The sequence below is a fragment of the Blennius ocellaris genome (genome assembly GCF_963422515.1).
Source record: "Blennius ocellaris genome assembly, chromosome: 19".
Classification (NCBI taxonomy): domain Eukaryota; kingdom Metazoa; phylum Chordata; class Actinopteri; order Blenniiformes; family Blenniidae; genus Blennius; species Blennius ocellaris.
Genome location: NC_137668.1, coordinates 25,043,640 through 25,068,429, shown reverse-complemented (window position 1 = coordinate 25,068,429; position 24,790 = coordinate 25,043,640). Strand labels below are relative to the sequence as shown.

Below are 24,790 nucleotides of genomic sequence, written 5' to 3'. Positions count from 1 at the left end.
AATTCTGCTTCACAATCAGAGAAGAGTCTGGTTTCCCCTCACACATGTTTACGTATGTCGGAAATGACTCCGTGTTTGATCACCTGGTAGCTTCCTGGAAACGACTGCTGCTGTTGGAAAACAAGTTCCCGTCCCTTTTTGAATTGGATCCAGGTTTGTGAGGAGCAGAGGCTGACGGTGCCTCCGTCAGCGTGTCGGGACGAGGCTGCATGTCGAGCCTTCGTTATCATACAGGCGTCACGATTCTCCTGCTTTGTTTTGAACATTCACACGTTGTTACGTCTTCATTTTAGTTTTTCAACTGATTCAACCCGGCGAGTGTTAAAATATGAAGAGGAGACGAGCCGTAGTTTGTTCAGCGACTTAATCACTGGAGACATCGATTCATCTACCTGTGCACACACACACACACACACACACACACACACACACACACACACACACACACACACACACACACACACACACACACACACACACACACCCCCTTGGAAACGATCTGTAGGCAGGAACAAATCTATATTTGATGAAACTATACATCCGTCCACATCCAACACACACACACACACACCTGCAGTTTCTCATTCTGCGTTTGAAAACGAGACGTGACGTGGAAGCGATTTTTCCGGTCGTTTCTTGACGTTTCGTCTCTTCGTGAGAACGAGCTCTGGTCACGTTTGACTCGTTTCCGACATGATTTTAATGACGGCTGGAATCAGTTCCTGAAACTGAACTGAAGCGTTTTCATTTTGAGCTCACCTGGAGCCACCTGTTCTACTGTGTGTGGATCGGGGTGGGGGGGTGGGGGGGGTATTTATGTCGGCGCTGGAGCCCGGCCAGGTAACAGGACGCTGATGGCCGCAGTGATGGACGGCCGCCGCCGCCATAAATGAACTGCTGTGGTAATAAAGCCAGCGACATGGACAGTTTCCACCTGTGGACTCGGGGGAGGGGGGGGTGGTGGTCGGGAGGGGGGGGTGGTGGTCGGGGGGGGGGGTGAGGAGGACGAGGGAAGCTGTCAGTGTTTCCCACGCAGAGCGAGGAGAAGAAGAGTCGTGTCACTTCACACTGAAGACGCTCTTCGTTCGCTTTATCCGTCCTCCAGGTTGCCATAGAGGCGACGAGGCCGTCGTCATGGTACCAGGATAAACAAGACTGTCGTACCACCGTCGTACCACCGTCGTGCCACCGTCGTACCACCGTCGTACCGGCTTCCTGCCACTTCCTGTCGTCGCTTCCTGTCGTCGCTTCCTGTCGTCGCTTTCTGTCGTCGCTTCCTGTCGCTTCCTGTCGTCGCTTCCTGTCGTCGCTTCCTGCCGTCGCTTCCTGTCGTCGCTTCCTGTCGTCGCTTCCTGCTGCTTCCAGGGTATCATATCGGTACTGGTATCAGTATTGGTACTGGTGTCAGTATCGGTACTGGTGTCAGTATCGGTACTGGTATCAGTATCGGTATTGGTATCAGTATCGGTACTGGTGTCCGTATCGGTATTGGTATCAGTATTGGTACTGGTGTCAGTATCGGTACCGGTATCGGTATCATATCGGTACTGGTATCAGTATCGGTACCGGTATCGGTATCATATCGGTATTGGTATCAGTATCGGTACTGGTGTCAGTATCGGTACCGGTATCAGTACCGGTATCATATCGGTGCTGGTATCAGTACTGGTGTATTATGAACCCCCGGTCCTGCCGGTTCCCGGCTGAGAGCCTCTCGTCCGTCCTTCCCGCTGCTCCAGGAAGTGACCCGCCGCCTCCTCGCCCTCCCACACAAACAGGTCTTGGGTAACGTCGGCGGCCGTCGGGGAGCCGCTGGGCGAACATCATCCATAATGCACGGCGAGAGGAAACACTACGCCGCCTTCGTCTTCCTCGCCCTGCTCCCGAGAGGGCGAGAGAGCAAGAGAGAGAGAGAGAGAGAGTTACCGAGTTACGCGCGGCAGAACTCGGTGGAACCGTGTCGCCGGGATCCGCACATACAAAACACACAAACACACATGCGTGCTCCGTCTGAAGCCATTAATCTGGAGCGGCGCCGAGGCCTGAGCCGTCACCATGATGGATTTCCCTCCTCGCTCACTTGTCCGGCTCCGATTGCCCCCCGGTTTAATCCATCATGCTGTCGGGGTTCTCCTGCAGCACCGAGCCGCTCCAGTTCTGCCGTCCCGGTTCAGTGTCGTAGTTTCAATCCTGTTCCAGAGTCGCCGCGCTGCACATATGCGCTTTTGTTTGCAAGCGGTTTGTGGGACGGAGTCACGGCTGGAAAGAGTCTGGTTGTCTTTGCTCACGACCCAGAATTTGATCCAGAGACGCTGAAAACACCGACTGTGGAACCAAGTTCTGACTGGACTCTGGACCTGAGACGTTCCTCAAACCAAAACACAAAACAAAAGATGTTTTCACTGTAAAATGTTTGTAAACGAGGCGCGAGTCTTGGTTTTCTTTGACGGGGACGTGAGGCGAGACTCCGCCCACGACTCAGCTTCAGTATCGTGAGACGAGACGCCAAACTCACTGGAGTTTCTCTGGTTCTCTGCTGGTCCTCTGCTGGTTCTCCGCTGGTTCTCTGCTGGTCCTCTGCTGGTCCTCTGCTGGTCCTCTGCTGGTTCTCCGCTGGTTCTCTGCTGGTTCTCTGCTGGTTCTTCAGCTGGTTCTCCACCAGTTCTCCGCTGGTCCTCCGCTGGTTCTCCCGCTGGTTCTCAGTTAGTTCTCTGCTGGTTCTCCGCTGGTTCTCCGCTGGTTCTCCGCTGGTTCTCTGCTGGTTCTTCCGCTGGTTCTCCTGCTGGTTCTCCACCAGTTCTCCGCTGGTCCTCCGCTGGTCCTTCCGCCGGTTCTCCATTGGTTCTCCGCTGGTTCTCTGCTGGTTCTCTGCTGGTTCTCTGCTGGTTCTCCGCTGGTTCTCCGCTGGTTCTCTGCTGGTTCTCAACTGGAAATAAGAACGATTGTCCTCCTGGCACGTCGACCCAGTTCAGCCTTTGTCCTGCAGGACTGGACGTCTTTGTCCCTTCATGTTTCGTCCACGTCCATCGAGGTTCAGACTGAAAACGAGTCTCACATTTCTAATGTGGACGTGGAAGAAAGTTCTAACTTGTCACAGCGGAAAGTTTGTGCAGAACTTTACATTTAATGAATACAACTACTGGGGTTTCAGTGTTTCTACCGTCTCCATGGAAACCGACATTGTTTTCAAGAAGTAGCTCTAAAACAAGACCGTGTCATTGGGGGGGTTCAGCCAATCACAATCAAGGTAGGCTCCTCCCCCTTTGACTCCTCCCACAGTCGGGCAGCTCTGCTCTGGCACATGGCGCCACGAGAGGAAGTAGTGTGTGGGCGGAGCCAGTCCAGCTCTCACAGACACAGCAGATTGTGAATGCAGCTGGTAGGATCGAATATTAATATAATATAGTGTGTGTGCGTGTGCGTGTGCGTGTGCGTGTGTGTGTGTGTGTGTGTGTGTGTGTGTGTGTGTGTGTGTGTGTGTGTGTGTGCGTGTGCGTGTGTGTGTGTGAGAACTCCTCTGACAGTGGAGGTTCAAAGCAGCTCCGTTATTCTTGCAGTCGTTTCTCGCCACTTCAGGCTAATCTGAATATGTATGTGTGCAATATGTAAATTTCTGTCTGTGTCTCCGCTTTTAACTTCTGTGTGTGTGAGTGTGTGTGTGTGTGTGTGTGTGTGTGTGCGTGTGTGTGTGTGTGTGTGTGTGTTGTCAGACCGCCATGTCTGCCGTCCTTGGCGAGATGTTTGTGTGTCAGACGAGGACGTGGGGAAACGTCACCTTCCAGCCCCGATCAGCTGGAAGCAGCAGAGATCAAACTATTAAGCTATTAAATGTGTGAAAAGAGCTTTAATGACGTCAATTAAGATCGGTCATTTAACTAGGGACTTTTAACTCGTGGCTGAAAAACATAAAAACGAGTAAAACCTGGAAAAAGTTGCTGAAACCACAAGAAATGGAAAAAATAAAATAAAATAAAAGGGTTTAAAATGACTAGAATGAGGGGAAAAAAAGCAACGCTGCTTAAAAAACAGAACGTGTGAATGTTTCCTCAGTCGTCGTTCAGCCGAACCCTCCGGGACTGGCGGCCGTTAGCGCTAGCCGCGGCGCTACAGGAAGTAATGTGGAGCCGCCGTCCTCATAGCTTCATTACTTCATGTGTGAGTCGGGCGCCGCTCCGTCAGCGCCGGCCAATCGCCGCCGAGCGCCACGTCTGCTAAAATGCCTTTCCATTCTCCTCGGGGGTGTGAGTGCAATAATGGCCGCCGCCGCGGCCCGCCGCCGCCGCTAAAGAGGCTAATCTGTCAGCCTGAGCGTCGGCGGAGAGCAGGGCCGGGGTGTCATTCCAGCTGCATTTCACCTTCTGGCTCCTTTTCTGTACGACGGCTTTGTTTACCGGCGGCGGCGGAACGTGGCGGCTGTGGGTTAGATGCACCGATGCAACTTTAAAAAAAAAAAAAAAAACGGGCTCACGTTGTGACACTTTTTAACACTTTCATGTGGTCGAAAGGTCAAAAAACATATTTTCAAAAGAACGCCTGTCGTGAGAAAATGTATTTGTACCCATGAATATGTTTGGAACCGTCTGGGTGTAATACCCCTGCTGACCTGTGGGGGCAGCGTGGAGCAGGAGAGTTCAGGTGGTCACGATGGGGTGGCGGCTGCTTCGGCTCTAAAAACTGTGTTTTTCAACCGACAGTGTGTTGCAGAGTAATCATGTATAAATACTCTTCACCACTAGAGGGCAGCACAGAACTTTGCCGGTGAAATGTAAAGTGACAGACGTCAGTGTGGTTCATCTCCACCTCCTGCTACCATCTTGTATCAAAGTACTGTGTCAGTGACAGTGATGGAGAAGTTTTTGAAAAGGAAGAATGTGAACCATGATCTCAGCTCTTCAGGTTAAAAAACACTGGACTAGAACATCTTATTTTGAAAGGAGATAATAAACCGTAGCGGCAGAGAGAGTTTAACCGGCCCTCACGTTTTTCCGGGAGGAGAAACGACCTGCAGTCCCGTTGCGCCGCATCGCGTCGTCTCCTCCGCCGGACGCTGCTGATGGCGCCTGTCGCTGGCGTCCATTAGCGTCGCGCTCCGGCGGGACTTTGATCTGACTTTGATCTGAGCAGGAATCAGGAATCGGCCGCGTTCCCTCGAGGCTCGGCGACGGAAATGGACCTAACAAGTCATTCGTTCCTCTGATCGCTCAGTGCAGGACTCCCTGCTCATTCTTCCTCTTCCTCCTCTTCATCTTCATCATCATCAGCAGCAGCAGCAGCGAGATTTGATCCATTTCCGTTTCTCGTCTAACGAGAATTTCTTTCAATCTCCAAAACAGCCTTCCAGGGTAAATTCTACATGCTGAGGATCTTTTACAGTAAGTTCAGATGAGATTAGACTTTATCAATCCCTCGAGGGGAAATCCGGCCGCGGCAGCGGTTTGACGTCACGCTAAAGCTAGCTAGCTGGAGGCGGCGGCGTCACACACCGAGGATACAGTAGATACTACCACTAGATAACTAAATGAATATATATGCACATCTACACACAGAAATATAAAGAAATACACACATTAGCAGCAGCGGTGAATTATTTAGCCCGAGTCAGCGACTTTTTCAGTTAGACATGACTCGGCAGTCGCTGCGTGACGTCGCCAGATTAAAGCTAGCGTAGCATTCCAGACGAGACGACGTTTCAAGAGAAATTGCCTAATTTCTTTGCATTTTTTTGTCAATAAAATTTTCGCGTTTATGCAGCAACTTTTGTTTACATTACAACATGTTCATGTCGGGCCACTAGGAGGTGCCGTTGAGGCTCGAGTCTACACCATATAGTGAACGATCTACTAGAGTATGTCTACGGTGTACACGTTCTGGTAGAGGTCTAGTACAATATGTCTATGTAGACATATTCCATTAGAACAACCCACGGCCAAAATGAAAATAATTCAATCAACATAGAATCTGTCGGCAGAACCTCCCGGTGGAAAGCAAAGAGGATCAATCTCAACTGAACTTGTTTTTGTTTTTGACATATTGTGACAACGATCATTTAGTCGTTAAGCACTTTTTAAAATAAAAGTGGATATTGAAAGTGGCGCCGGGGGAAAAGTTGTTTCTTCTTCGTCTCTGTTGCAGTAAAATATCGATTCAGTAGCTTCCAACCACAAGAAGTCGGCTCTCAAGTGTAAACTTAAATCCTCTTGCTGCTGATTTCGCTTCAGAAATGTCTTGTTTTATTTTGGCGGGTCCCTGCAGCAGCCACACTCCTCCCAGCGGGGGGCCTCGGGGGCCTCGGGGGCGTCGCTTCTATTATATCTGAGCCACATTAAGAGCAGAGTGGCGGCTGCTTGACGAGCTAATTGGGACTGTTGAAGGTCTAATGGGTTCTACTGATTGTTTCACAGTTTTACTCTTTAAATGATAATTGGAGGAGAGAAGAAAAGTTGTAGTTGAGATTTTTTCTGTGGGAAACTTTGACTTGCAGTGTGTTTTACTGAAGTTTGGTCAGGAAGCGGCGGAGGAGCTTCCCGGAGCAGGTAGACGTGTAATTAGAGTAGAAATAGTTTCCGCTGATTTCAAAGTAAAACAAAAGTGCTGGTTCTGACGTACAAGAGTAGAAAGTGAGAAATCAATATTTCACGACTGGTTTAATCGACAAGCTTTCAAGGGAATACGCAGCATACGCAGCAACATTTAAAAAAATAAAACACAAATATTTTTAGCGTCTCAGACTGTTGTTGTGTAAACAACACATGTTTATCATTTTCTCTGGAGAACATGTCGTGACGAAGCAGCTGAATTTCACCGGGTCGTTTGCAGAAATGACTCATCTTTTATCTCAGGGATTAAAAAAACCCAAAAACGGTTCAAAGGAGCTTTTTGAACGTCCAGGTTCAAAGTTTCTGTTGAGAGAGAATCAAGGTCGGCTCCGCCCACAATCAGGAGGCTCTGCTCTCGCAGGAAGTGACAGGAAGTGACAGGAAGTGGCAGGAAGTGGCAGGAAGTGACAGGAAGTGATGGCAGGAAGCGACAGGAAGCGACGGCAGGAAGTGGCAGGAAGCGACAGGAAGTGACGGCAGGAAGTGACGGCAGGAAGTGACGGCAGGAAGTGACAGGAAGCGACGGCAGGAAGCGGCAGGAAGCGGCAGGAAGCGACAGGAAGGAAGCGACAGGAAGTGATGGCAGGAAGCGACAGGAAGCGACGGCAGGAAGTGGCAGGAAGCGACAGGAAGTGACGGCAGGAAGTGACAGGAAGTGACGGCAGGAAGCGGCAGGAAGCGACAGGAAGTGATGGCAGGAAGCGACAGGAAGTGATGGCAGGAAGCGACAGGAAGCGACGGCAGGAAGCGACAGGAAGCGACGGCAGGAAGCGACAGGAAGCGGCGACAGGAAGCGACAGGAAGTGACGGCAGGAAGTGACAGGAAGCGGCAGGAAGCGACAGGAAGCGACGACAGGAAGTGACGACAGGAAGTGACAGGAAGCGACAACAGGAAGCGACAGGAAGTGGCAGGAAGCGACAGGAAGTGACGATGGGAAGCGACAGAAAGCGGCAGGAAGCGACAGGAAGCGACGGCAGGAAGCGACAGGAAGGAAGCGACAGGAAGTGGCAGGAAGCGACAGGAAGTGACGACGGGAAGCGACAGAAAGCGACAGGAAGTGACGACGGGAAGCGACAGAAAGCGACAGGAAGTGACGGCAGGAAGCGACAGGAAGTGACGGCAGGAAGCGACAGGAAGTGACGGCAGGAAGCGACAGGAAGGAAGCGACAGGAAGGAAGCGACAGGAAGTGGCAGGAAGCGACAGGAAGTGACGGCAGGAAGCGACAGGAAGGAAGCGACAGGAAGTGGCAGGAAGCGACAGGAAGGAAGCGCCAGGAAGCGGCAGGAAGCGACATAAAGCGACATAAAGCAGCCGCTCTGAGCTCGGGCGCCGTTTGCGCGGCTGATTGATGGCGTTGACACGTCGCTGTGAGAGTCTGAGGACGGAGCTTAATAACCCGGCGCGGTTAATGATGTCGGACTGGTTGAGAGTCGCTCCGCTGCAGCGTGAATCTGAGAGCTTTTCTTCCTTTTCTACTTCCTGTCCAACGTGTTCAAAGTAACTTTGGAACCCAAACGCCATTTTATTGTTGTTGGACTTTTTGAGGGGACGGAAACATGAACTTATGTTTGTTTTTCTTTGTGTATGAAAAGATCAAATTAAGCACAGTCCACAATGTTATTACAATAATAATAATAAAGCTTTGATGACGTGGAAGACGAAGCCGCGATGATGATGATGATGATGATGAAACGAGGGGTTTTGAATACGAAGCCAATCAGGCTTAATGTGGTCGCACTGATGTTTATTGGAGCTCTTAGGAAGCAGGGAGGATAAATGGAGCCTGAACAGCCCAGTTAGGAGCTGCCACGTCTTTTCCAATGCTATTAGGGCTTAATGTAGCGCTGGAGGGGGGGCGGGGGGGTGATGGACTGGTAGAAGGTAATGGAAGGGGGGGGGATCACTAAAAAATACCCCAGAATAACAGCATGAGCTGCGTTTCCCTGTGAAAAGGTCACTATTAATCATGGTGGGGGAGAGAAAGTGAAGTTTAAATCTAATTTATTACCAAAATCAGCGTCAGGAGGACGAATGGAAACCATCAGAGCAGCGTGACGGACTGAACAACACTTCAATTAACGGGGACGGTTCACAGTGAGGCGCCGGCGTGTGGCGCTAACGGAACCACGTGTGGCGCTACCGGAACCACGTGTGGCGCTAACGGCACCACGTGTGGCGCTAACGGCACCACGTGTGGCGCTAACGGAACCACGTGTGGCGCTAACGGAACCACGTGTGGCGCTAACGGAACCACGTGTGGCGCTAACGGAACCACGTTAATCTAAAGTATCTGTGGTGTGATGATACTTATTATGATAATAAGCTTTTACATGACGGCACTGGAACCTGTGGCGTCGGTCAGACTGGGTGTGTCTGTGTGTGTCTGTGTGTGTCTGTTTGTCTGTGTATGTTTGTCTGTGTGTTTGTGTTTGTCTGTGTTTGTCTGTTTGTGTGTGTGTTTGTTTGTCTGTGTGTTTGTGTTTGTCTGTGTTTGTGTGTGTTTGTTTGTCTGTGTGTCTGTGTTTGTCTGTTTGTCTGTGTGTGTGTTTGTCTGTGTGTGTGTTTGTCTGTGTGTTTGTGTTTGTCTGTGTTTGTTTGTGTGTGTTTGTTTGTCTGTGTGTTTGTGTTTGTCTGTGTTTGTCTGTGTGTGTGTTTGTCTGTGTGTTTGTGTTTGTCTGTTTGTCTGTGTTTGTGTGTTTGTCTGTGTGTTTGTGTTTGTCTGTGTTTGTTTGTGTGTGTTTGTTTGTCTGTGTGTTTGTGTTTGTCTGTGTTTGTCTGTTTGTCTGTGTTTGTGTGTTTGTCTGTGTATGTTTGTGTGTGTTTGTTTGTCTGTGTGTTTGTGTGTGTTTGTCTGTGTGTTTGTGTGTGTTTGTTTGTCTGTGTGTTTGTGTGTGTTTGTCTGTGTGTGTGTGTGTGTGTCTGTTTGTCTGTGTGTGTCTGTTTGTCTGTGTGTGTTTGTCTGTGTGTGTCTGTTTGTCTGTGTGTTTGTGTTTGTTTGTCTGTGTTTGTTTGTGTGTGTTTGTTTGTCTGTGTGTTTGTGTTTGTCTGTGTTTGTGTGTGTTTGTTTGTCTGTGTGTCTGTGTTTGTCTGTTTGTCTGTGTGTGTGTTTGTCTGTGTGTGTGTTTGTCTGTGTGTTTGTGTTTGTCTGTGTTTGTTTGTGTGTGTTTGTTTGTCTGTGTGTTTGTGTTTGTCTGTGTTTGTCTGTTTGTCTGTGTGTGTGTTTGTCTGTGTGTTTGTGTTTGTCTGTTTGTCTGTGTTTGTGTGTTTGTCTGTGTGTTTGTGTTTGTCTGTGTTTGTTTGTGTGTGTTTGTTTGTCTGTTTGTTTGTGTTTGTCTGTGTTTGTCTGTTTGTCTGTGTTTGTGTGTTTGTCTGTGTATGTTTGTGTGTGTTTGTTTGTCTGTGTGTTTGTGTTTGTCTGTGTTTGTTTGTGTGTGTTTGTTTGTCTGTGTGTTTGTGTGTGTTTGTTTGTCTGTGTGTTTGTGTGTGTTTGTCTGTGTGTTTGTGTGTGTTTGTTTGTCTGTGTGTTTGTGTGTGTTTGTCTGTGTGTGTCTGTTTGTCTGTGTGTGTTTGTCTGTGTGTGTCTGTTTGTCTGTGTGTTTGTGTTTGTTTGTCTGTGTTTGTTTGTGTGTGTTTGTTTGTCTGTGTGTTTGTGTTTGTCTGTGTTTGTGTGTGTTTGTTTGTCTGTGTGTCTGTGTGTGTGTTTGTCTGTGTGTGTGTTTGTCTGTGTGTTTGTGTTTGTCTGTGTTTGTTTGTGTGTGTTTGTTTGTCTGTTTGTTTGTGTTTGTCTGTGTTTGTCTGTTTGTCTGTGTGTGTGTTTGTCTGTGTGTTTGTGTTTGTCTGTTTGTCTGTGTTTGTGTGTTTGTCTGTGTGTTTGTGTTTGTCTGTGTTTGTTTGTGTGTGTTTGTTTGTCTGTGTGTTTGTGTTTGTCTGTGTTTGTCTGTTTGTCTGTGTTTGTGTGTTTGTCTGTGTATGTTTGTGTGTGTTTGTTTGTCTGTGTGTTTGTGTTTGTCTGTGTTTGTTTGTGTGTTTGTGTTTGTCTGTGTGTTTGTGTGTGTTTGTTTGTCTGTGTGTTTGTGTGTGTTTGTCTGTGTGTTTGTGTGTGTTTGTTTGTCTGTGTGTTTGTGTGTGTTTGTCTGTGTGTGTGTGTGTGTGTCTGTTTGTCTGTGTGTGTTTGTCTGTGTGTGTCTGTTTGTCTGTGTGTTTGTGTTTGTTTGTCTGTGTTTGTTTGTGTGTGTTTGTTTGTCTGTGTGTTTGTGTGTGTTTGTCTGTGTGTGTGTGTGTGTGTCTGTTTGTCTGTGTGTGTTTGTCTGTGTGTGTGTGTGTGTCTGTGTGTTTGTCTGTGTATGTTTGTCTGTGTGTGTTTGTTTGTCTGTGTGTGTGTGTGTTCTCTGTTTCTTCCCTCGTTTCCATGGAGACGAGGTCGGAGCGTTTTCAGAAAGTCGCGTCTTCGGTGACTCGCAGCGCGGTTGTCATGGAAACGGACCGCAAAAAAACACAAGTCGAGAGCGCACGCACACACACACACACACACACACACACACACACACACACACACACACACACACACACACACACAGATGTGCGTCCAGATGGCTTCAGGTAATTCGATCACCTGACTTTGTTCCGCCGATCCACAAATATCCGCCGAGCATTTATTCCGATGTTATTTCAATATTCCTGACGTGTCCCTCTTTTTCCCTCACCTTCTGGGGGGGGGGGGGGGGGGGGAGAGTCGTTCCTTGTTTGTGTGAAACGACGTCTGTTAATGTGACGCTGACATTTCAGCAGTGATTTATTCTAATGAGTCTGACGAGCAAAACCTCAATGGCTCTGACATTTCTGTGTGTGTGTGTGTGTGTGTGTGTGTGTGTGTGTGTGTGTGTGTGTGTGTGTGTGTGTGTGTGTGTGTGTGTGTGTGTGTGTGTGTGTGTGTGTGTGTGTGTGTGTGTGTGTGTGTGTGTGTGTGTGTGTGTGTGTGTGTGTGTGTGTGTGTGTGTGTGTGTGCGTGTGTGTTAAAGGTTGTTTCAGACGGGTTAGGGTTAAACGATGTGCCCAGTTGTTCAGTTTGGTGACGATTTCAAGGGAATTTTGAAAAGCGATTTGTTCTCATTCAGATGAATTAAATCAAAAGGATTCTCATATTTGACTGTTCTCATTGGCAGCAGATGGATTTTATTGTATTTTATATTATTAGCAGGACCTATGAGGTACTGAGGAAGATGAGGTACTAAGGAAGTCATGATGAGGTACTGAGGAAGTCATGATGAGGTACTGAGGAAGATGAGGTACTGAGGAAGTCATGATGAGGTACTGAGGAAGATGAGGTACTGAGGAAGATGAGGTACTGAGGAAGTCATGATGAGGTACTGAGGAAGCCATGATGAGGTACTGAGGAAGATGAGGTACTGAGGAAGATGAGGTACTGAGGAAGATGTGGTACTGAGGAAGTCATGATGAGGTACTGAGGAAGATGTGGTACTGAGGAAGTCATGATGAGGTACTGAGGAAGATGAGGTACTGAGGAAGATGAGGTACTGAGGAAGTCATGATGAGGTACTGAGGAAGATGTGGTACTGAGGAAGATGAGGTACTGAGGAAGTCATGATGAGGTACTGAGGAAGATGAGGTACTGAGGAAGATGAGGTACTGAGGAAGATGTGGTACTGAGGAAGTCATGATGAGGTACTGAGGAAGATGTGGTACTGAGGAAGTCATGATGAGGTACTGAGGAAGATGTGGTACTGAGGAAGATGTGGTACTGAGGAAGATGTGGTACTGAGGAAGTCATGATGAGGTACTGAGGAAGATGAGGTACTGATGAAGATGTGGTACTGAGGAAGATGTGGTACTGAGGAAGATGTGGTACTGAGGAAGTCATGATGAGGTACTGAGGACGATGAGGTACTGAGGAAGATGTGGTACTGAGGAAGATGAGGTACTGAGGAAGTCGTGATGAGGTACTGAGGAAGATGAGGTACTGAGGAAGTCGTGATGAGGAAAGACTATAAAGCTTCATCAGAGTTTGTTGTTCTCATGTCCAGGAAAGACTTTAGTTTTCATTGTTAAATAAATCTCAGTGTTTCTCTCTGAGGTTGTTTGTTGTTTGTTGTTGTTTGTTGTGTTTGTTGTTGTGGTCAGGTCAGTGCAGGTCAGCATGAGGAAGGTTTTCTCATCTTGTCGTAGGGAAGCCGAAGCAGCAGGAGTCGTTAGCGTCTCGTCAGCTCCAAACAGTAAACACCAGGGATCCTGCGTACAAACAAACACATTGTTGTTTTAATGTGCTGCACTTTGTTTAGAAGTCGTTCAGCGTAATGGAGGCGAGGAGTTAAATAGGCCGGAACCTCCTGCAGTCCCTCGTGGGCCTTCTCCGCCTGAGGAACGACTGATGGCGTCGTCACAACCTCATCACCACTAGACTCCACGGAGCGGGGATGGTGGCGGTGGCGCCGAGCTGAAAGCAGCTCCCAGATTGATGACGAGGTGGAGTGGAGTAGGGGGGGTAGTGGAGTAGGGGGGTCCACTCCACTTCCCCCCTACTCTACTGTACTCTATTCTACTCTACTGTACTCTACTCTACTGAACTCTATTCTACTCTACTGTACTGAACTCCATTCTACTCTACTGTACTCTACTGTACTCTATTCTACTCTACTGTACTCTACTCTACTGAACTCTATTCTACTGTACTGTACTGAACTCTATTCTACTCTACTGTACTCTACTGTACTCTACTCTACTGAACTCTATTCTACTGTACTGTACTATACTCTATTCTACTCTACTGTACTCTTACTCTACTGTACTCTATTCTACTCTACTGTACTCTACTCTACTGAACTCTATTCTACTCTACTGTACTGAACTCTATTCTACTCTACTGTACTGAACTCTATTCTACTCTACTGTACTCTACTCTATTCTACTCTACTGTACTCTACTGTACTACTCTACTCTACACTGTTCTACTCTGAGGAAGAATTAAAAATCAATAAAAGAGTTCAGAGGAGCTGAAAGTTTAACTTCTTGTAGACGTGAAGAGGAGGAGGGAAGGAATGATGGGGAGGAGGAGAGGATGACCTCTGACCTTCACCGTCCACATGATACTGTAAGCAGGAGAGTCTTCCTCCTCCTCCTCCTCCTCCTCCTCCTCCTCCTCCTCCTCCTCCTCCTCCTCCTCCTCCCATCAGGATGTTTGGCTTCAGTTTCTACTAATTGTCCCTCAGTGAGTTCACCTTTACACAAGGTGGACGTTCTCCATCCATTATTAATCCTCCTCCTCCCTCTCTCCTCCCCCCCTCCACCATCTCTCTCCTCCCCTCCTCCTCCATCCCTCTCCTGTGGTTAAGAGCAGCAGTAGAACTCAGTTTGACTCTTCGACATCACTTCTTTAAAAGACCAGTAGAAGAACAGTTCTACCCTTCTTCTACTCTTCTTCCCTTCTTCTACTCTTCTTCTACTCTCTTCTACTCTTCTTCTACCCTTCTTCTACCCTTCTTCTACCCTTCTTCTACTCTTCTTCTACTCTTCTTCTACCCTTCTACCCTTCTTCTACACTTCTTCTACTCTTCTTCTACTCTTCTTCTACTCTTCTTCTACCCTTCTTCTACTCTTCTTCTACTCTTCTTCTACCCTTCTTCTACTCTTCTTCCCTTCTTCTACCCTTCTTCTACTCTTCTTCTACTCTTCTTATACCCTTCTACCCTTCTTCTACTCTTCTTTACCCTTCTTCTACTCTTCTTCCCTTCTTCTACCCTTCTTCTACTCTTCTCTACTCTTCTTCCCTTCTTCTACCTCTTCTACTCTTCTTCTACCCTTCTACCCTTCTTCTACCCTTCTTCTACTCTTCTTCTACTCTTCTTCTACTCTTCTTCTACCCTTCTTCTACTCTTCTTCTACCCTTATACTCTTCTTCTACTCTTCTACCCTTCTTCTACTCTTCTTCTACTCTTCTTCTACTCTTCTTCTACCCTTCTTCTACCCTTCTACTCTTCTTCCCTTCTTCTACCCTTCTTCTACTCTTCTTCTACTCTTCTTCTACCCTTCTTCTACCCTTCTTCTACTCTTCTTCTACTTTTCTTCTACCCTTCTTCTACTCATCTTCTACCCTTCTTCTACCCTTCTACTCTTCTTCTACCCTTCTTCTACTCTTCTACCCTTCTTCTACTCTTCTTCTACTCTTCTTACCCTTCTACTCTTCTTCTACTCTTCTACCCTTCTTCTACTCTTCTACCCTTCTTCTACTCTTCTTCTACTCTTCTTCTACCCTTCTTCTACTCTTCTTCTACCCTTATACTCTTCTTCTACTCTTCTACCCTTCTTCTACTCTTCTTCTACTCTTCTTCTACTCTTCTTCTACCCTTCTTCTACCCTTCTACTCTTCTTCCCTTCTTCTACCCTTCTTCTACTCTTCTTCTACTCTTCTTCTACCCTTCTTCTACCCTTCTTCTACTCTTCTTCTACTTTTCTTCTACCCTTCTTCTACTCATCTTCTACCCTTCTTCTACCCTTCTACTCTTCTTCTACCCTTCTTCTACTCTTCTACCCTTCTTCTACTCTTCTTCTACTCTTCTTCTACTCTTCTTCTACCCTTCTTCTACTCTTCTTCCCTTCTTCTACCCTTCTTCTACTCTTCTTCTACTCTTCTTATACCCTTCTACCCTTCTTCTACTCTTCTTCTACTCTTCTTCTACCCTTCTTCTACTCTTCTTCCCTTCTTCTACCCTTCTTCTACTCTTCTTCTACTCTTCTTCCCTTCTTCTACCCTTCTTCTACTCTTCTTCTACTCTTCTTCTACCCTTCTACCCTTCTTCTACCCTTCTTCTACTCTTCTTCTACTCTTCTTCTATACCCTTCTTCTACTCTTCTTCTACCTTATACTCTTCTTCTACTCTTCTACCCTTCTTCTACTCTTCTTCTACTCTTCTTCTACTCTTCTTCTACCCTTCTTCTACCCTTCTACTCTTCTTCCCTTCTTCTACCCTTCTTCTACTCTTCTTCTACTCTTCTTCTACCCTTCTTCTACCCTTCTTCTACTCTTCTTCTACTTTTCTTCTACCCTTCTTCTACTCTTCTTCCCTTCTTCTACCCTTCTTCTACTCTTCTTCTACTCTTCTTCTACCCTTCTACCCTTCTTCTACCCTTCTTCTACTCTTCTTCTACTCTTCTTCTACCCTTCTTCTACTCTTCTTCTACCCTTATACTCTTCTTCTACTCTTCTACCCTTCTTCTACTCTTCTTCTACTCTTCTTCTACTCTTCTTCTACCCTTCTTCTACCCTTCTACTCTTCTTCCCTTCTTCTACCCTTCTTCTACTCTTCTTCTACTCTTCTTCTACCCTTCTTCTACCCTTCTTTCTACTCTTCTTCTACTTTTCTTCTACCCTTCTTCTACTCATCTTCTACCCTTCTTCTACCCTTCTACTCTTCTTCTACCCTTCTTCTACTCTTCTACCCTTCTTCTACTCTTCTTCTACTCTTCTTCTACTCTTCTACCCTTCTACTCTTCTTCTACTCTTCTACCCTTCTTCTACTCTTCTACCCTTCTTCTACTCTTCTTCTACTCTTCTTCTACCCTTCTTCTACTCTTCTTCTACCCTTATACTCTTCTTCTACTCTTCTACCCTTCTTCTACTCTTCTTCTACTCTTCTTCTACTCTTCTTCTACCCTTCTTCTACCCTTCTACTCTTCTTCCCTTCTTCTACTCTTCTTCTACTCTTCTTCTACCCTTCTTCTACCCTTCTTCTACCCTTCTTCTACTTTTCTTCTACCTTCTTCTACTCATCTTCTACCCTTCTTCTACCCTTCTACTCTTCTTCTACCCTTCTTCTACTCTTCTACCCTTCTTCTACTCTTCTTCTACTCTTCTTCTACTCTTCTTCTACTCTTCTTCTACTCTTCTACCCTTCTACTCTTCTTCTACTCTTCTACCCTTCTTCTACTCTTCTACCCTTCTTCTACTCTTCTTCTACTCTTCTTCTCCCTTCTTCTACTCTTCTACCCTTCTACCCTTCTTCTACTCTTCTTCTACCCTTCAGCAGGACGTTCACCTCAACCTGAACTTCTCACTGATTGTTTGCAGACGACGTGTCAATTAATGTCGTTTACTAAGTCGTTTTATCGACGTGGAGCTAGAAGTCGTTCTCACTGTAAAACGGTTTAATCGTTGATTCTCAGATCAGGATGAGACATGAGGCTCTTTCATCACCTCATTGTTGGATGAAAGACATGGTTTCTGATTGGACGGCGTCGCGGTATTCCTGGGGATTCCCTCCGATGACGTCGTCGGGGAAACTTCCTCTTTGGGAGCCTTTCCTCCAGAAAGTAGTGTTTCCAGTCACTCGGTTGTCGTGGAAACGGACAAAACGCTCCGAAGTGATGAGAAACGAGTCGGCAGCTTGTAAACAAACCTCATTATTTCGTCTCCCCGTCGCCGAGGCAACAGGACCTGGACGCCTGTCGTGGTTCGATCGAGTCTTTGTGACGGGAGTTTGAATATTTTCTGTTTTAATTCTGCTCCCATCGTGACAAACGGCCTCCTGGCCCGCCGCCATACCGCCGCCCCGCCATACCGCCGTACCGCCGGCTGACAAATGGACTATCGATCGCCATCAGGCGTCTGTTTAAAAGTGGCGGCACCTTGTGAAGACGACGTTAACGTCTGTCGAGTCGCAGCCCAGAGTGAGGGACGACGTCCTGGAATCTAAATGAGGGGCTGCTGAGGAGGACGACTGGCGTCTGTCCCTCTGTCCATCCCTCTGTCCCTCTGTCATCCCACTGTCCCTCTGTCCATCCCTCTGTCCCTCTGTCATCCCCACTGTCCCTCTGTCCATCCCTCTGTCCCTCTGTCATCCCACTGTCCCTCTGTCCATCCCTCTGTCCCTATGTCATCCCACTGTCCCTCCATTCCTCCCTCCGTCTGTCCCTCTGTCCCCCGTCTATCCCTCCATCCATCCATCTGTCCATCCCACTGTCCCTCTATCCATCCCTCTGTCCCTCTGTCCATCCCACTGTCCCTCTATCCATCCCTCTGTCCATCTGTCCATCCCTCCGTCCGTCCCTCTGTCCCCCGTCTATCCCTCCATCCATCCATCTGTCCTCCATCCGTCCCTCTGTCCCTGTCTGTCCATCCGTCTGTCCATCCCTCAATCCATCCCCCGTCTATCACTCCGTCCATCCCCCGTCCATCCCCCATCCATCCCTCGTCCCCCGTCCCCGTCCATCCATCCCTCCGTCCCCCGTCTATCCCTCCGTCCCCATCCATCACTCTGTCCCTCCGTCCCCCATTCCATCCCTCCGTCTCCCCTCCATCCATCCGTCCGTCCCATCCATCCCCCATCCATCCCTCTGTCCGTCCCTTGTCCATCCCTCCGTCGTGATGTCAGAGCAGGCAGAACAAATAAAACGCATGATGTCGAGAGAAAAGTTCTACTGAGGAGATGTGTGTGTGTGTGTGTGTGTGTGTGTGTGTGTGTGTGTGTGTGTGTGTGTGTGTGTGTGTGTGTGTGTGTGTGTGTGTGTGTGTGTGTGTGTGTGTGTGTGTGTGTGTGTGTGTGTGTCAAACGTAAAGCCAGCTGGACTGGTATTGTCGCCTAATTAGTCGGCGCTCGTCTCTTTTCTCTCCCCGACTGTGTGAAGACACTTCCTCCACCCTCTGCCCTGTAATGAGGCCTGACACACACACACACACACACACACACACATAAACACACACACACACACACACACACACACACACACACACACACACACGGTCCTCATGAATGAAATAAAAACGTCATATTTCACAGATCTTCTCGGTTGATTTTCTCAGCTTTTTCCTTATAGAATCTAATATTCAGAATAAAGTTTTGTCCCTCCGGCGTCTTTCAGCTCAGCGTCTCCACACACACACACACACACACACACACACACACACACACACACACACACACATACCAACACGTCCACTGTCCCGTCTGTCCGTGTCCATATTGATAAACAGAGACGTGGTAGGACGTCCCTCCATGAGGACACGTGGAGGCTGATTGTCTTCTGTCTGATCAAGTGTCCTTCTTTCATCTGCTTCTGGAAACTGGCCTCATTTGCTCTCTCTCACACACACACACACACACACACACACACACACACACACACACACAGTGATACCTCACTAATAAGTCTTTTTAAAAACAAACCAATTTGAGGCCCGACACCCGTAATGAGGGAGGGGGGGGGGGGGGGGGGGGAGAAGGGGGGGGGGGGTGAGGGGGAGGGGGGGGCGGTTATATATCCACAACAAACAAAACAAACAGTAAACGAGCACCGGCACTGACTCGCTTCTCGTCCTTCATTTGTTCGTCTCATTCTGTCACTTTGTCAATCAAAAGTCTTTTAGATTGGGTTGGAGCCTCTCTCGCCCCCTCTCTCTCTCTCTCTCTCTCTGTTGGCTCGTCAGCCTTCCTGCTGCATGGTGAACACACAGTTGTATGTGTATGTGTGTGTGTGTGTGTGTGTGTGTGTGTGTGTGTGTGTGTGTGTGTGTGTGTGTGTGTGTGTGTGTGTGTGTGTGTGTGTGTGTGTGTGTGTGTGTGTGTGTGTGCTAATGGCAGCCTGGTTATAATTAGGACCATTAACACTCTTCATTATTCAATTGATTTGATTTATATCTCCTTCTATACTCTCTCGATCTCTCTGTTTCTCTCTGTCTCTGTCTCTCTCTCTCTGTCTCTCACTGTTTCTGTCACTCTCTCTCTCTGTCTCTGTCTCTCTCTGTCTCTGTCTCTGTCACTCTCTCTCTCTCTGTCTCTGTCTCTGTCTCTGTCTCTGTCACTCTCTCTCTCTCTGTCTCTGTCTCTGTCTCTGTCTCTGTCACTCTCTCTCTCTCTGTCTCTGTCTCTGTCTCTGTCTCTGTCACTCTCTCTCTCTCTGTCTCTGTCTCTGTCACTCTCTCTCTCTCTGTCTCTGTCTCTGTCTCTGTCTCTGTCACTCTCTCTCTCTCTGTCTCTGTCTCTCTCTCTCTGTCTCTCTCTCTCTGTCTCTGTCACTCTCTCTCTCTCTGTCTCTGTCTCTCTCTCCTCTGTCTCTCTCTCTCTGTCTCTGTCTCTCTCTCTCTGTCTCTCTCTCTCTGTCTCTCTCTCTCTGTCTCTGTCACTCTCTCTCTCTCTCTGTCTCTGTCACGCTCTCTCTCTGTCTCTGTCTCTCTCTGTCTCTGTCACTCTCTCTCGCTGTCTCTGTCACTCTCTCTCTCTGTCTCTCTCTCTGTCTCTGTCTCTCACTGTCTCTGTCTCTCACTGTCTCTGTCTCTCACTGTCTCTGTCTCTCTCTCAGTCTCTGTCTCTCACTGTCTCTGTCTCTCTCAGTCTCTGTCTCTCTCTCTCTCTCTCTCTCTCTCTCTCTCGCCCTCTCTCTCTCCCTCTGTCTCTCACTGTCTCTGTCTCTCTCTCAGTCTCTGTCTCTCACTGTCTCTGTCTCTCTCAGTCTCTGTCTCTCTCTCTCTCTCTCTCTCTCTCTCTCTCGCCCTCTCTCTCTCCCTCTGTCTCTCCCTGTCTCAGTCTCTCTCTGTCTCTCTCTCTCTCTCTCTCTCTCTCTCTCTCTCTGTGTGTCTCTCTCTCTCTGTCTCTGTCTCTGTCTCTCTCTCTCTCTCTCTCTCTCTCTCTCTCTCTCTCTCTCTCTCTCTCTCTCTCTCTCTCTCTCTCTCTCTCTCTCTGTTAATAAAATCTGGCCGTGGTTGAATGAAGTGCAGAATAAAAGCCAGCTCTCCGTCTGTTCTCTCCATCCGTCCCGGTGGAAGGTGGAGCTCCACTCCTTCATCCTGTCCCTCCTCACTCGCTCTCTCATTACCTTTGATGCACTTATCTTCCTCGCTCCCTCCCTCCCTCGCTCTTCACCTCCTCCACTCACACTCCTCCATCACTCCGACTCCTCGCCTGGTTTCTTCACCTCTTTATGTTTCTTCACCTTCCGCTCTCCGACAGCTGTTTGCTCTTTCCAATCTTCACTCTTTCTCTTTATTACTTTTTTATATCATCTTTTTTTAACCTTTCATTTTCTCTCCACCACCTGTTCTCTTGCTTCTTATCCTCTCCTGTCTTCCTTCATTCTCTCCATCCTTTCCTGAGAATGAACAAATTCATCCGTTCAACTCTTTTTAACTTTGAAATGAACTTTAGAACAACTGATGTTAAATTTGAGCTTCATTTCCAGAACTTGGACAAAATAATGATTTAATTTAACATATATATATATATATATATATATATATATATATATATATATATATATATATATATGAACTCGCTTTCCTTCGAATTTTCTTTGCAAATGTATTTAAAACACAAAACAGACCAACGTGTCTCTATCAGAATAAAAGCCTAAAATAAAGCCGTGGATCATAAACATGACGTCTCCAAACAGAAACAGATTCGTTCCAGCGGTTTGTCTTCCAACATCTGTCTGACGCCTCGAGTCGTTAATTATTCTGTGTCAGAGTCGTATGTCTGTGTTTGATTTCAAAATAAAAGCATAAAATAACAGCAAATGCGACACAACCTCCTCGACGTCGCCGTCACTGAATGGAACGATTCCTTCTTCTGCTGCTATGAACAACGTGAGGAGTGATATTTACTTATGATTTATTATTTATTATTTATTTATTGTTTATTATTTATTATGTATTTAATTTAATTTATTTAATTTAATTTATTTAGTATTTAATTATTGATTAATTTAATTAATTGATTAATTTAGTATTTATTATTGATTTATTTAGTTTACTTGTTATATATTTATTTAGTATTTAATTATTGTTTAATTTAATTAATTAAATTTATTTATTTATTTTGTACTTGTTGGTTAATTTTAATTTATTTTATTTTATTTATTTAGCATTTATTATTGATATATTTAATTTAGTTTATTTAATACATTTTATTTATTTAATTTGACTTATTTAGTATTTATTATGGATTTATTTAATTTAATTTATTCATTTTTTATTTATTTAGTATTTAGTGTTGATTTATTTACTTTAGTTTATTTATTTAATTTAATTTATTTAGTATTTAGTATTGATTTATTTAATTTAGTTTATTTAATTAATTTTATTTATTTAGTATTTAATTATTGATTTATTTAATTTTATTAATTTATTTCAAATGAAGGAACGATTAAAATGAGAGAGAAACGAATGGAAAAAAATTAAAAAGTAAAGAAGAATTTCAATATGAAGAAGATTTGACTCGTAGGAAAAGGAGAAGACGAGGCTTGTCGTTCTACCGTGTGAGTTTGTCCCTCAGTGACGTCTGTCAGGCTTCAGTCAAAGGTCACGAGGTCACGAGGTGCGGCGGCGTCCCGCCAGGCGCTAATTCACTTTGCCTGCTGGCTGCGTGGCGTAATGGACGCTAGCTGGTGGCTGAAGCCGCGGTAGAGGCGATATCAGTGTTATCGGCTGGGAAACCAGGAAATGAGGTTAAGATAAGGAGCCTTTCAGAGGACATCTGTCCTCCTGGGTCTGAGGGGTCTGGACGCTTCTGGACCGACGTCCAGCTGTAGCGGTGGACGGGTGTCCAGCCACCATGGTGGACGAGTGTCCAGCCGTCCAGCCACCATGGTGGACGAGTGTCCAGCCGCCGTGGTGGACGAGCGTCCAGCCGTCCAGCCGCCGTGGTGGACGAGTGTCCAGCCGCCGTGGTGGACGAGCGTCCAGCCGCCGTGGTGGACGTCCGTCCAGCCGTCCAGCCACCGTGGTGGACGAGTGTCCAGCCGCCGTGGTGGACGTCCGTCCAGCCGTCCAGCCCACCATGGTGGACGAGTGTCCAGCCGTCCAGCCACCATGGTGGACGAGTGTCCAGCCGCCGTGGTGGACGAGCGTCCAGCCGTCCAGCCGCCGTGGTGGACGAGTGTCCAGCCGCCGTGGTGGACGTCCGTCCAGCCGTCCAGCCACCGTGGTGGACGAGTGTCCAGCCGCCGTGGTGGACGTCCGTCCAGCCGTCCAGCCGCCGTGGTGGACGAGCGTCCAGCCATCCAGCCGCCGTGGTGGACGTCCGTCCAGCCGTCCAGCCGCCGTGGTGGACGAGTGTCCAGCCGCCGTGGTGGACGAGCGTCCAGCCGTCCAGCCGCCGTGGTGGACGAGTGTCCAGCCGCCGTGGTGGACGAGCGTCCAGCCGTCCAGCCGCCGTGGTGGACGAGTGTCCAGCCGCCGTGGTGGACGTCCGTCCAGCCGTCCAGCCGCCGTGGTGGACGAGTGTCCAGCCGCCGTGGTGACGTCCGTCCAGCCGTCATGGTGGACGAGTGTCCAGCTGTCATGGTGGACGAGCGTTTTGCCTCAAAAATCTAATTTCCAGCTTCAGTCTTCAGGAGAAAAATAAGGTGATTAATCACAATTAATTACAGGAAATTGTGTGATTAATTAGTTAGTTTTTAATGATTGACGTCACTGATATTTATAGATAAAGACAATATATTGTGACATGTTAAAAAAAGAAACTGAGTCAAACAAACATTTTCAACCTTTATTAAAGGAAAACAACCTTTATTTATTATCTTTATAATAAAGAACTGTTTATATTTTATACTCCACAGTTTAATATTGTTGTTGTAAATGAAACGATAAACAACATTTAAATGACCAGGATGGTTCTACTGCTGGTTTTAAGTTCAGCTGTCGGAGACAAACAATGTGGTCACGATGGATCTGTTTTGTTCTCCCCCCCCCGCCCCCCCCCCCCCCCCCCCCCCCCCGCCCCCCCCAGCTGTTGTGATGATTGCTGCAGTTTAATAAGCTCCAGAGGGAACCAGAGTGAAACAAGGGCAGGAATCAAAGTTACACCATGAAGAACTTCATCAGCAGCCGAGAAGATAAATAATAAACAAGTCAAGAAAATAAAGTCCGTTTTTGTTTCAGAGACAAAATTTGTCCTGGAAGGAAATCCAGGGTTTCTATTGGCTGCTCACCTCGACCTCTGACCTTCTGCCTGCTTTGTTTATAGATTATTATTGTTGTTGTACAGATAATACACGTTTAAAGCAGTTCTGAACTGGTGAGGCTTCCTGAAGGAGGTAGGAAAGGACTTAGGAAAGGAGTTAGGAAAGGAGTTAGGATACATCCTGAAGGAGATAATGATAATAATAATAATAATAATAATAATGATAATAAAATAATAATAATAATAATAATGATGATAATAATAATAATAATAATGATAATAATGATAATAAAAATAATAATAATAATAATAATGATGATAATAATAATAATAATAATAATGATAATAAAAATAATAATAATAATAATAATGATGATAATGATAAGTGAGGCTGGAAAAGTGTCTGGACTGTTGGTCAATCTTCCTCTTCCTCTTCCTCTTCCTCTTCCTCCTCCTCCTCCTCTTCCTCTTCCTCTTCCTCCTCCTCCTCCTCTTCCTCTTCCTCTTCCTCCTCCTCCTCCTCCTCCTCTTCCTCTTCCTCTTCCTCCTCCTCCTCGTTATCCCTCATTTAAATGTCAGGTGTTTTTTGCTCTACTTCCCCTCGTCCTGTTTTTATCGCCCTCCTCCTCTTCCTCCTCTTCCTCCCTGCCTCCTCTTCCTCCTCTCACTCCTCTTCCTCCCTGCCACCTCTCCTCCTCTTCCTCCTCTCACTCCTCTTCCTCCCTGCCCGCCTCTCCCTCCCTGCCTCCTCTTCCTCCTCTTCCTCCCTGCCTCCTCTTCCTCCTCTCACTCCTCTTCCTCCTCTCCCTCCCTGCCGCCTCTCCATCCCTGCCTCCTCTTCCTCCCTGCCTCCTCTTCCTCCCTGCCTCCTCTCCCTCCCTGCCTCCTCTCCCTCCCTGCCGCCTCTTCCTCCTCTCCCTCCCTGCCGCCTCTTCCTCCTCTCCCTCCCTGCCTCCTCTCCCTCCTCTTCCTCACTCGGTTGTTAATCAGCTGAGGACTGGTCAGGTCAGTTTAGGTTACAGGTGCCCCCCCCCCTCCTCCTCCCCCCCCCCCCCCCCCCCCCCCCCCCGCCCTGATTTACACTCCTCAATATTTCAGGCTGATGAATCATTCAGGCTCTTCTGGTTTGTTTCTGGTCGGACGAAGTTTTCATGTTGAAGAATCTCCTGATTGTGTTTTTTCATTAGTTTAGAGTGTCGGAGGTTCAGATGACGGCTGTACCGATACTGGTATCGACTATCCCTCTACTGGTATCAACTATCCCTCTGCTGGTATCAACTATCCCTCTACT

At 47.2% G+C, this 24,790-nt stretch overlaps 1 protein-coding gene across 1 annotated transcript in view; it reads left to right on the top strand.

Annotated features, from left to right (window-relative positions):
- Positions 1–24,790, top strand: part of kcnh2b (potassium voltage-gated channel, subfamily H (eag-related), member 2b) — a gene marked incomplete at its 3' end in the record, with an annotated part of 112,739 nt that overhangs the window by 1,114 nt on the left and 86,835 nt on the right.